Genomic DNA, 12,974 nt, shown 5'->3' with positions numbered 1-12,974 from the left:
TGGTCATAGCTCTCTAGTACGTTCCACAAGCATTCTTTAAACGAAAGACATCACTCTATAATAAAATGTTCCCTAGGGGTTAATGAATGTGGTCTTCTCCATATGCTCAGGTGCCATCTTGATCTGATTATATTTGGAAAATCCATTCATAAACGAAAAGACTTTGAATTTAGCTGTACTGTCTACCAACATATCAATGTGTGGCAGAGGGAAATCATCTTTCGGACTAGCTTTCTTCAAATATCTATAATCGACGCACATACAAACTTTCACATCCTTCTTCGAAACATGCACAATGTTGGCCACCCATTGCGGATACTCAACAGTAACAAGGAAACCAACATCAATCTGCTTTTACACTTCTTCTTTGATCTTCACTGCCATGTCAGGATGAGTCCTCCTCAACTTGTGCTTGACTGGCGGGCACTCTAGCTTCAACGACAATCTATGCTTCACAATCTCAAAATCCAAACCAGGCATGTCCTGATAGGACTAGGCAAATACATCTGAATACTCTCGGAGAAAATCAATTAACCCCTTCTTAGCATCTGGACACAGTCGAGATCCAATCTTGACTTCGTTCACATCATCCTCGGAACCAAAGTTTACTAACTCAATTTGCTCTTCGAACGACTGAATGGATTTTTCCTCGTGCTTAAGTAGACAAGATAATTCATTAAACACTTCTTCGTGACTTTCTTCCTCATCCTCAAACACAGGGAATTCAAAGTTTGGAGAAGGAGTAGGATCATTGTATTTAATGGGTTTAAAAACCAACAAGGATAATGATTTGATATTTTGATTTTAGAGAAGTGAATTATGATCAAATATTATGAAGATGGATAATTATTATTTATTTATTTATGTTTTTTGTGATTACCATTTTCAGAAAAGAAAAAAAGAAAAATAAAACATCATAGATGTGGATGAATAGAATTATATTTTATTAATGATCAAATTGAAAGATGTCTAACAATGATCACTTCTCCCCTAGGCATAGGAGACGGATTTTCAAAATAATAAAACAATTACTTAAAGAGATGAACAATAAAAGGAACATTGACAACGATCCAATTGTTGCATGTTTTTCCATGCCTCACAAAATTGGTGTAGTCTCCATCTTCATCTTCCTCAATCACTGCAGCTGAGTGTTGTTCATTACCATGGATGAACCCTCCGCTACAGAAACTAGGTTGCACATCTTCAACCTTGACTTTAAACGGCCGTTGCTGGAATCCCAAACCGACTATATTCTTGTTCTCGGCGACCTCTACCATATGGCCCCACTAATCTGAACTGCCATCTTCAATAATCCAAGTAATCTTTGAAAGAGGACATGGGTTCCCTAGTTTTCTTCACTTCCACAATAGATAGAGCTTGGAACGGAGTTCCAACCTCCTCCTCAGCTTCCACATATGAAAAAGATGACAGATGGCTTACCAACAGTGCTTTCTCTCCACCCACAATGACAAGCTTGCCATTCTTCACAAATTTCAGTTTCTAATGCAGGGTGGACGTCACAGCTCCAGCCTCATGTATCCATGGCCTTCCCAACAAGCAGCTATAGGCCGGGTGGATATCCATGACGGTTTTGCAAGAACCATCAAATGCCTTAACGATTACACCACTATACCTCATCGGAGCGCCTTCATAGTCAACCAACACATTTGACAATGCATCCTCCTTACAGTTCATCGATATATGCAGTTCTAAATTGTTATTTATGCCTTCCTCAAAAAGTTCTTCATCACAAAAGCTCAAGTTGTTGTAGGAAGTGATGTTATCCACAATGTGGTCAAATTGATCCACAGTCACACCGTGTATTTGACTCGGATTGCACATGTTTATTAGGTCTTTATTATCATTTTGCTTGTGTTATGCTTTATTTTGTGTTGTTTTTAGGTATTTAGCTCTTTCAGGACCTTTGTAGAAGAAACGGAGCAAAAAGACCAAAAAATTAGAGTTTTCGGCAAATATTGTACTCATGGCGTTCTGCATAGCGGCTGCTATAGGAGAAGCCATGACACATCATCCCTCTACCAGAAGGAAACTGCCACGATCCCATGAACTTTCCCATTTACTCACATGGTGGGCGCCATGGAGGGGTAGCAGGCGCCACCTTTGAATTCCACATTCCCACTAAAGAGCAGTTGAAGGACATCCTGGTCTTTGCATGCTGTTGAGTTCCTCTATAAATAGGTTGTTCTAGTTCCCTTCCAAATCATACAACTTAGTTTATAACACTAAGACTATAATATCATCTGTAAAAGTGGTAATCCATCACATCGAGGGGTTATCACACCCTAGTGTAATTGAGTTGGAGCACTTTGATTTTGCCGTCATCTTTATTTTCAAAGTCAAAGGTTCATTTACTTCGTTGTACCAGATTTAAAACCTCCATTTGGAGCAGGTTCTAATTTCATCACCTTTTTATTTTACTTGCCATGCCTTAATTTATTTAATTCCTTGTCATGCTTTACTTTATATAATTTCCTGCCATTGTCTTTACTTTATTTATTTTTCTCGCCATTATCTTTATTGCTCGTTTTAATTGTTTTACACGCTTTACTTGTTTTTCACGCCTTGCATTCTAAACTTTTTTTCATCATGTTCAATATCGTTGTATTTGTTTGTATTACCATGTCTGGCTAAATCTTTTAAAGGTTAGAATGTAAGGATCGCGATTAAAGAGATGTTTCACATATTGCATCTGTAGAAATGCTTTAGGGGCTGTTTTGATTTTTAATTCGAGTTTTCTAAAACAAACTTGGTTAATTTTAACTACTCAAGGAGTGTGAAAGCACCCTAGCTTAGTTAACTAGGAACTTTTATCACTTTAAGGAAAAACGATTTTTGAAACTATTTTCGGATGCGCTGATAGATTTAAAATCAGGAAACTCCTTGGGTAAACTCTCTGAATCAAAATAACTTTTCAACTAAGCTTACGAGTCTTATTTCTTAAAAATAGGTTTACTACTTTAGCTTCTGCGCACCTTTTATAAGTGACAATAAAAGGCCTTAATTTAAGGGTAAACTCGATTCTGAATACGCGAAAGCGACAGTTCCTTTTAAATGGATTCTTTTCAAGAGTAGAAAATATTACCCCATAAGTAGTTCTATTTAGACAATCGAAGCATCGTTTAACTGACGTGAAATACATTCAAGCCTATCTTTATTTGCACTATATTTATCATTTTCTTTATTTAGTGTTATTTTGCGATATCAATATCTCATTTGTATCGCTTTAGATAAACATCGTAATAATAGTAATCGATAGATTGACGATTTGGTCTCTGTGGGATCGATAATCTTTTATATTACTCTAACGCGATTCGTGCACTTGTAAATATAGCGATCAGTTCACACTGCAGATTGCACAATTGTCGTGGTCGTGTTCACAATCACTAATAGTACATAGGATCTTGTGCATTTCTACCAAAGATAGACGAATACGTCACACATCACACACTCGGAAACTTCCTGATAGCCATCTACCATATTAAGAGAGTGATTACCATGAGCAGGCAATGAGTTTGCTTTTACTCATTCGAATTAAGAAAGTTATGGCCGAGAATCATGACCGGAGACCTCTTAAGGAATTTGCCCAACCCTCTGACGAGGAACCTAGTTCTAGTATAGTAAACCCCATCATTCCTGCCAATAATTTCGAAGTAAAACCATATTTACTGCAATTAGTGCAACAAAACCAATTTGCGGGTCTCGCTACTGAGAACCCAAATCAACATTTAAAAGTCTTTATCCAACTGGCCGACACCTTTAAATCCAACGGTGCTTCACCTAATGCGATTCGTTTAAGATTCTTTCCTTTCTACCTCAGAGATAGAGCACGTTCATGGTTAGATTCACTTCCAGCTAACTCAATAACTACCTGGGAAGACCTTAGGAGAGTATTCCTTGGTAGATATTTTCCCCCTAGTAAGACTGTTGTTCTTCGAAACCAAATAACTTGATTTACTCAAAACCAAGGAGAATCACTTTTTGAAGCTTGGGAGAGATACAATGAGCTGTTAAGAGTCTGTCCACACCATGGCCTAGAACAATGGCTGATTGTTCATACCTTCTACAATGGACTCCATTATAACACAAAGATGAGCATCGACGCTGCCTCTGGTGGCGCGTTGATGAACAAACCTTACCCTAAAGCTTGTGACCTAATTGAGGATATGGCCCAAAACCATTACCAATGGGGAACTGAATGAGCATCAGTAGAGAAAAAGGACACCCAAGGTGGAATACATGAGATAATTTCTATGGACATGATGTAAGCGAAAATGGACGCTTTAGCCCTTAAGGTCGAACATATTTCTACAAGCTCTAACAACGCAGCGGTAGTCCATACAGAGTGTGAACTTTGTGGATCTAAAGGACACGAATCGGCGGAATGTAACCTTTTGAACGACCTGAACATCGACCAAGTGAATTACGCCCAAGGTAACCCATTTTCAAACATTTACAACCCTGGATGGAAGAATCACCCGGATTTTTCCTATAAAAACCAGAACCCTATCCAAAATTTTGCACCTCAAAGACCACACGGTTTTCAAGCCCAAAAACCAAATTAACCTATACAAGCTGTGCCCTAGAAGCCTAACCTTGAGAAGATCATGGAGAACATTATATCAGGCCAGACTCAGCAAAATAAAGAATTCCTAAACTAGAACATTCACGTAAACGAAGTGATAACGCAATTAGGTACTAAGGTTGATCAAATAATTACTCACAAGAAGATGCTTGAAACCCAGATCTCATAGGTAGCACAAAAACAAGACCCGCAAACTACACCTGGAGGACAATTCCCTGGAAAACCTCAACTCAACCCTCGAGGGCAAGCTAACGCTATCATATTACAAAGTGGGACCGCTTACGAAGGGCCTTATTGTAACACCCCGATAAAAATAAGATAATTATTTAATTTAAGTTAATATTATATTTATTAATTTAATTAAATAATTGGAATTTTTGGATTATTATTATTATTATTATTATTGGAATAATAATTATTGGAAAATATATAAGTTGGAAATAAGGAAAAAGAGTTCTATTTTTTGGTAAAAAGAGTTTTCACGTGAAAATAGAGAAGCGGCTCAAAAAGAGGAAAAGGGCAAAGAGGCAGAGCAAGAGAAAGAAGGTTGGAGAAGAGAAGAGCTTGAGGCTAAAGGATTGCCGGATTCACTCAGGTAAGGGGGGTTTATCGTCGTTTAATGGGTATTATGGGTTAACATGTAATGGGTAGTGATAAACCGTTGAATTGACCCTAATTGAGATGTTGAATGCTGAAAAATTGTGTTGGATAAGTTGTGTTAAAGCTGTAATTGAATCTGTAATTGGATGGGTAGTGATTTTCCGAACGTATAGCTTTTTACTGAATCGGAATCGGAGGTCCGGAAGTCCTCCAACGGCGGAAAATGCGGAGAATTCTGCATTCTGCTTCGTGTTAGCGCAGGAACAACTTTCTGTCTTGCGTTAACCGGTTAACCCAGGGTGTTAACCGGTTAACACTGTTAGGAATTGTGATGTATTGCTGTTTTGCTTGCGTTAACCGGTTAACCCAGGGCGTTAACCGGTTAACACTGTTGTGATTTCTGAGAAATTGCTGTTCTGTCTGCGTTAACCGGTTAACCCAGGGCGTTAACCGGTTAACACTGTTGTAAATTGCCAGGAAGCGTGTTCTGTGTTGCGTTAACCGGTTAACCCAGGGCGTTAACCGGTTAACACTGTGTGAAAAGTGAAAAAAATTAATATTTGAATGTTGTGTACCTAATTGATGGTTGCCTATATCGGTGTGTGATATAGTAGGGATCATTTCCCGTTGTTTTGAGTAGTATAGGTATTAGTAGAGTGTGCTAATACTGTGATTGATTAATTGGCGTGACATGATATGATTATGTGATAAATATGCTGATGATGCGTGAAAATATGCATAATGTTGCGAATGTATATATTATGCATGTGTTGGTGAATGGACTGTTTTATGGCTTAGAGTGTGAGCATATGTCCATTGTGGATTATTGTTGATGATTTTGCATTGCTAGGTGATTTAGCATGCATATTGTGGTCTTTATGGTGGTAGCTAATTCCCGTGGTGAGGAATTAGTGAGTTGGTGGTAGCTAATTCCCGTGGTGAGGAATTAGTGAGTTGGTGGTAGCTAATTCCCGTGGTGAGGAATTAGTGAGTGAGTCACTAGGTCTCAAATGAGTGGGACTAGTGGGCTTGGTAGCCGTATCTGGATTTGATCGGTGAGGTGAACTATATGTTCACGAATAGTCGGTACCGCATGCATGGAGTCTCGTTGCATAATGTATGTATGACGTATAATATGAATGGATGTATTCCAATATTATATGTGTGTTTGTGTTGGCATTGGGTATGAGTATGAATTGTGTTGGTATTGAGTATGCCATTTGAGTTGATGTGCCGTTACCGAGTGTGTGATATGATTATGGTGATTAATGTGTTATTTACTTAGCATTACATGATATTTTATAATGCTTATTATATCGATTGAGGAACTCACCCTTACAACTATTTTTCAGGTAACAAGCAGTGATTGAGTAGAAGCTAGTGCTTGGAGTCTAGTGTAGTCTCCTTAGTGGGTCATGCTCTGATAGATGTAACATCGGGATGGGATGTTTTACCTTGTTGAATAATTTTACATGTAATGTGTTACATGTTTTGCATGATTGATTTGATTTCTATCCGCTGCGTATTGTGCAAATGCTTTATGTTTTGAATTAATAAAAGAGCATGACAGTTATTATGGTGAATGGTGTGAAATGATTGTGTGACACCCTTAATTGCATAATTACTCTGATTGATATATTGCTATTTTAATTAAATATTTGGGGTATTTTAGAAGGGTGTTACATTAGTGGTATCAGAGCATAGTCGGTCGACTCGAGTCGTAATTATTCTGTTCCCCTGTACGGGATAGGTGTTGTGTAACCCTATCAGTACTTATTGTTTTAGCTTGATTGGGTTTTCAGAATAGAGATGGCTGGAAAAGGTAGAGATGATGCTGCGATTGTTGAGGCTCTGGGTATGCTAGCTGGAGTACTTGGAGGGAATCCGAATGTTGTGGGAATGGGAGCTGCTCGTCAACTGAGTGAGTTCCAGAAGAACAATCCTCAAATGTTCAAGGGAGCATACGATCCAGATGGTGCTCAGAAGTGGTTGAAGGAGATCGAGAGAATCTTCCGAGTGACTGAGTGTGTCGATAACCAGAAGGTCAGGTTCGGTACGCATATGCTGTCAGAAGAAGCAGATGATTGGTGGGTTGCTACCCGCACTGAGTTGGAAGCTGCTGGGAATGCTGAGATCACTTGGGCGGTGTTCAGAGAGAGATTCCTGAGGAAGTACTTTCCAGAGGATGTCAGAGGAAAGAAAGAGATAGAGTTCTTAGAATTGAAGCAGGGCAATCGGTCTGTTACTGAGTATGCTGCTAAGTTCACAGAGCTGTCGAAGTATTACACTCCCTATGATGAGGCTACTGGGGAATTCTCGAAATGTGTGAAGTTTGAGAACGGGTTGCGTCCCGAGATCAAGCAGGCTATTGGATATCAGCGGATTAGAGTGTTTTCTGATTTGGTTGACTGTTGCAGGATTTTTGAACAGGATACCAAAGCCAGAGCGGAGAGCTATCAGCAGAGGGTTGATAGGAAAGGCAAGAATCAGAATGATCGTGGGAAACCGTATGCAGCTGGCAAAGGTTTCCAGAGACAGAGTGGGATGAAAAGACCTAGTGGGGGAGACTCTAGTGCCCCTGCTAAGTGTTACAGATGTGGTCAGGCTGGACATCGTGTCCATGAGTGTACCAATGCTGAGAAGAAGTGTTTCAAGTGTGGCAAAGGTGGTCACTTGGCTGCAGAGTGCCGGTTGAAGACTGTGACTTGTTTCAACTGTGGAGAGGTGGTTCATATCAGTCCACGGTGTCCTAAGCCGAAGAAAGAGAACCAGTCGGGAGGCAAGGTCTTTGCTTTATCGGGTTCTGAGACTTTTGCAGATGATCGTTTGATCCGAGGTACGTGTTATATTAATGGATTTCCTCTTGTAGCTATTATTGACACAGGTGCGACTCATTCCTTTATATCTTTGGATTGTGCTGTGAAACTTAAGTTAGAGATATCTGGGATGCATGGAAGTATGGTGATTGATACTCCTGCGAAGGGTTCAGTGACTACTACTTCAGTTTGTTTAAATTGTCCTTTGAGTATTTTTGGTAGAGACTTTGGGATGGACCTAGTGTGTCTTCCACTTGTGCAGATTGATGTTATTCTGGGTATGAACTGGTTGGTGTTTAACCGAGTCTATATCAATTGTTTTGATAAGACTGTGATTTTTCCTGAGATTGAGGAAGGAAAGAGTTTGTTTCTATCAACGAGGCAGGTGAATAAGGCAGTAGCAGATGGGGCAGAGTTGTTTATGCTGTTAGCGACTTTGGAGGCTAAAGATAAACTGGTGATTTGCGATCTAGTTGTGGTGTGTGATTTTCCTGATGTGTTTCCTGAAGAAGTGAATGAATTACCGCCAGAGCGTGAAGTTGAGTTCTCGATTGATTTGGTACCTGGTACTAGGCCGATATCGATGGCTCCGTACCGTATGTCTGCTGTTGAGTTAACTGAATTGAAGAGTCAGTTGGAAGATTTGTTGGATAAGAAGTTTATTCGTCCGAGTGTGTCACCGTGGGGTGCACCAGTGTTATTGGTTAAGAAGAAAGAAGGTACTATGAGGTTGTGTGTGGACTACAGACAACTGAATAAAGTGACGATCAAGAATCGGTATCCTTTGCCGAGGATTGATGATTTGATGGATCAGTTAGTTGGTGCGAGTGTGTTCAGCAAAATAGATTTGAGGTCGGGATATCATCAGATACGTGTGAAAACTGAGGATATTCAGAAGACTGCTTTCAGAACGAGGTATGGACATTATGAGTATTCTGTAATGCCTTTTGGTGTGACTAATGCGCCTGGAGTGTTTATGGAGTATATGAATAGGATTTTCCATCCGTACCTAGATCAGTTTGTTGTGGTGTTTATTGACGATATTTTGGTGTATTCGAAATCTGAAGAAGAGCATGCTGAGCATTTGAGAGTGGTTTTAGGAGTTCTACGAGAAAAGAAGTTATTTGCTAAACTATCCAAGTGTGAATTTTGGTTAGAAGAGGTTAGTTTTCTTGGTCATGTGATTTCAAGAGATGGTGTTGCTGTTGATCCTTCTAAGATAGAAGCGGTATCTAAGTGGGAAGCTCCGAAGTCAGTTTCGGAGATAAGGAGTTTTCTTGGTTTGGCTGGTTATTATAGGAAGTTCATCGAGGGATTTTCTAAGTTGGCGTTACCGTTAACGATGTTGACTAGAAAGGGGCAAGCGTTTGTTTGGGACTCAAAATGTGAAGAAGGTTTCCAAGAGTTAAAGAGAAGGTTAACTACTGCTCCTATTCTGATATTACCGAGTTCGTCGGAATCATTTGAGGTTTACTGTGATGCTTCATTGTTGGGTTTGGGTGGTGTGTTGATGCAGAACAAGCAGGTTATAGCTTATGCTTCGAGACAACTGAGGGTTCATGAGAGGAACTATCCGACACACGATTTAGAGTTGGCAGCTGTGGTATTTGTTCTGAAGTTATGGAGGCATTACTTGTACGGGTCAAGATTTGAGGTTTTCAGTGACCATAAAAGTTTAAAGTATTTGTTTGATCAGAAAGAGCTGAATATGAGACAGAGGAGATGGTTAGAGTTTCTGAAGGATTATGACTTTGGTTTGAATTACCATCCGGGTAAAGCAAACGTAGTGGCTGATGCATTGAGTCGGAAATCATTGCATATGTCTATGTTAATGGTTAAGGAATTGGATTTAATTGAGCAGTTTAGAGACTTGAGTTTGGTGTGTGAGAGTACTCACAATAGTGTTAAATTGGGAATGTTGAAGTTAACGAGTGGTATTTTGGATGAGATTAGAGAGGGTCAGAAATCTGATGTGCTTTTGGTTGATAAGTTGACTCTAGTGAATCAAGATCAAGGTGGTGAATTCAGAGTTGATGAGAATGGTGTTTTGAAATTTGGTAATCGGGTGTGTATTCCGGATGTTACCAAACTTAAGAAGAGTATTCTTGAGGAAGGACATCGTAGTGGCCTGAGTATTCATCTTGGGGCTACGAAGATGTATCATGATTTGAAAAAGTTATTTTGGTGGCCGGGAATGAAAAGAGAAATTGCGAGTTTTGTTTATTCTTGTTTGAATTGTCAGAAGTCGAAGATTGAGCATCAGAAGCCGTCTGGGCTAATGCAACCGTTGGCTATTCCAGAGTGGAAGTGGGATAGTATCAGTATGGATTTTGTTTCTGGTTTACCGAGGACAAGTAAGAATTTTGAAGCTATTTGGGTGATTGTAGATAGATTGACGAAATCGGCTCATTTCATTCCGATCAGAATGGATTATCCGTTAGAGAGATTTGCTGAGTTGTATATTGAGAAAATTGTAAGTTTGCACGGTATTCCGTCGAGTATTGTTTCGGACAGAGATCCTAGATTTACATCGAAGTTCTGGGAAGGTTTGCAGAGGGCTTTGGGAACTAAGCTGAAATTGAGTTCTGCATATCATCCGCAGACTGATGGTCAGACTGAGAGGACGATTCAGTCACTAGAGGATCTTTTAAGGGCTTGTGTTTTGGAAAAGGGAGGTGCTTGGGATTGTTATTTGCCTTTGATTGAGTTTACCTACAACAATAGTTTTCATTCGAGCATTGGTATGGCACCGTTTGAAGCTTTGTATGGTAGGAGATGTCGGACACCTTTATGTTGGTATGAGTCCGGTGAGAGTGCTGTGGTTGGACCGGGGATTGTTCAACAAACTACGGAAAAGATTAAGATGATTCAGGAGAAGATGAGAATTGCTCAGAGTCGTCAGAAGAGTTATCACGACAAGAGAAGGAAGTCACTTGAGTTTCAAGAGGGAGAGCATGTGTTTCTTCGTGTTACTCCGATAACTGGGGTTGGTCGAGCTTTGAAGTTGAAGAAGTTGACACCTCGATTTATTGGTCCTTACCAGATTTTGGAGAGGATAGGGGAAGTAGCCTATCGTATCGCTTTACCGCCGTCACTTGCGAATTTGCATGAGGTTTTTCATGTGTCTCAGTTGAGGAGGTACATTCCTGATCCGTCGCATGTGGTCCAAGTAGATGATGTACAGGTGAGAGATAACCTGACTGTTGAAACATCACCTATGAGGATCGAGGATCGAGAGTTGAAGCAGTTGCGGGGTAAAGAGATTGCTTTGGTGAAGGTAGCTTGGGGAGGACCAGCAGGTGGCAATGTGACTTGGGAACTTGAGAGTCAGATGAAGGAGTCCTATCCAGAGTTATTCGCTTGAGGTATGTTTTCGAGGACGAAAACTCTTTTAGTGGGGGAGAGTTGTAACACCCCGATAAAAATAAGATAATTATTAAATTTAAGTTAATATTATATTTATTAATTTAATTAAATAATTGGAATTTTTGGATTATTATTATTATTATTATTGGAATAATAATTATTGGAAAATATATAAGTTGGAAATAAGGAAACTCCTTGGGTAAACTCTCTGAATCAAAATAACTTTTCAACTAAGCTTACGAGTCTTATTTCTTAAAAATAGGTTTACTACTTTAGCTTCTGCGCACCTTTTATAAGTGACAATAAAAGGCCTTAATTTAAGGGTAAACTCGATTCTGAATACGCGAAAGCGACAGTTCCTTTTAAATGGATTCTTTTCAAGAGTAGAAAATATTACCCCATAAGTAGTTCTATTTAGACAATCGAAGCATCGTTTAACTGACGTGAAATACATTCAAGCCTATCTTTATTTGCACTATATTTATCATTTTCTTTATTTAGTGTTATTTTGCGATATCAATATCTCATTTGTATCGCTTTAGATAAACATCGTAATAATAGTAATCGATATATTGACGATTTGGTCTCTGTGGGATCGATAATCTTTTATATTACTCTGACGCGATTCGTGCACTTGTAAATATAGCGATCAGTTCACACTGCAGATTGCACAATTGTCGTGGTCGTGTTCACAATCACTAATAGTACATAGGATCTTGTGCATTTCTACCAAAGATAGACGAATACGTCACACATCACACACTCGGAAACTTCCTGATAGCCATCTACCATATTAAGAGAGTGATTACCATGAGCAGGCAATGAGTTTGCTTTTACTCATTCGAATTAAGAAAGTTATGGCTGAGAATCATGACCGGAGACCTTTTAAGGAATTTGCCTAACCCTCTGACGAGGAACCTAGTTCTAGTATAGTAAACCCCATCATTCCTGCCAATAATTTCGAAGTAAAACCATATTTACTGCAATTAGTGCAACAAAACCAATTTGCGGGTCTCGCTACTGAGAACCCAAATCAACATTTAAAAGTCTTTATCCAACTGGCCGACACCTTTAAATCCAACGGTGCTTCACCTAATGCGATTCGTTTAAGATTCTTTCCTTTCTACCTCAGAGATAGAGCACGTTCATGGTTAGATTCACTTCCAGCTAACTCAATAACTACCTGGGAAGACCTTAGGAGAGTATTCCTTGGTAGATATTTTCCCCCTAGTAAGACTGCTGTTCTTCGAAACCAAATAACTTGATTTACTCAAAACCAAGGAGAATCACCTTTTGAAGCTTGGGAGAGATACAATGAGCTGTTAAGAGTCTGTCCACACCATGGCTTAGAACAATGGCTGATTGTTCATACCTTCTACAATGGACTCCATTATAACATAAAGATGAGCATCGACGCTGCCTCTGGTGGCGCGTTGATGAACAAACCTTACCCTAAAGCTTGTGACCTAATTGAGGATATGGCCCAAAACCATTACCAATGGGGAACTGAATGAGCATCAGTAGAGAAAAAGGACACCCAAGGTGGAATACATGAGATAATTTCTATGGACATGATGTAAGCGAAAATG

The 12,974-nt window shown here is 39.5% G+C and overlaps 2 non-coding genes across 2 annotated transcripts; both read right to left on the bottom strand.

Annotated features, from left to right (window-relative positions):
* Window positions 1-3,947: 3,947 nt before the first annotated feature.
* On the bottom strand, window positions 3,948-4,054 carry LOC127077979 (small nucleolar RNA R71). The gene has a single exon (XR_007787736.1). It is a non-coding gene; the product is annotated as a small nucleolar RNA R71 (small nucleolar RNA).
* Window positions 4,055-12,626: 8,572 nt separating this feature from the next.
* LOC127076903 (small nucleolar RNA R71) lies at window positions 12,627-12,733 on the bottom strand. Its single transcript, XR_007786918.1, has one exon. It is a non-coding gene; the product is annotated as a small nucleolar RNA R71 (small nucleolar RNA).
* Window positions 12,734-12,974: the final 241 nt, after the last annotated feature.

This window comes from Lathyrus oleraceus, chromosome 4, assembly GCF_024323335.1.
Source record: "Lathyrus oleraceus cultivar Zhongwan6 chromosome 4, CAAS_Psat_ZW6_1.0, whole genome shotgun sequence".
Classification (NCBI taxonomy): domain Eukaryota; kingdom Viridiplantae; phylum Streptophyta; class Magnoliopsida; order Fabales; family Fabaceae; genus Lathyrus; species Lathyrus oleraceus.
Note: the sequence above shows the minus strand (reverse complement) of the source record. Positions and strands in the feature narration are given on the sequence as shown.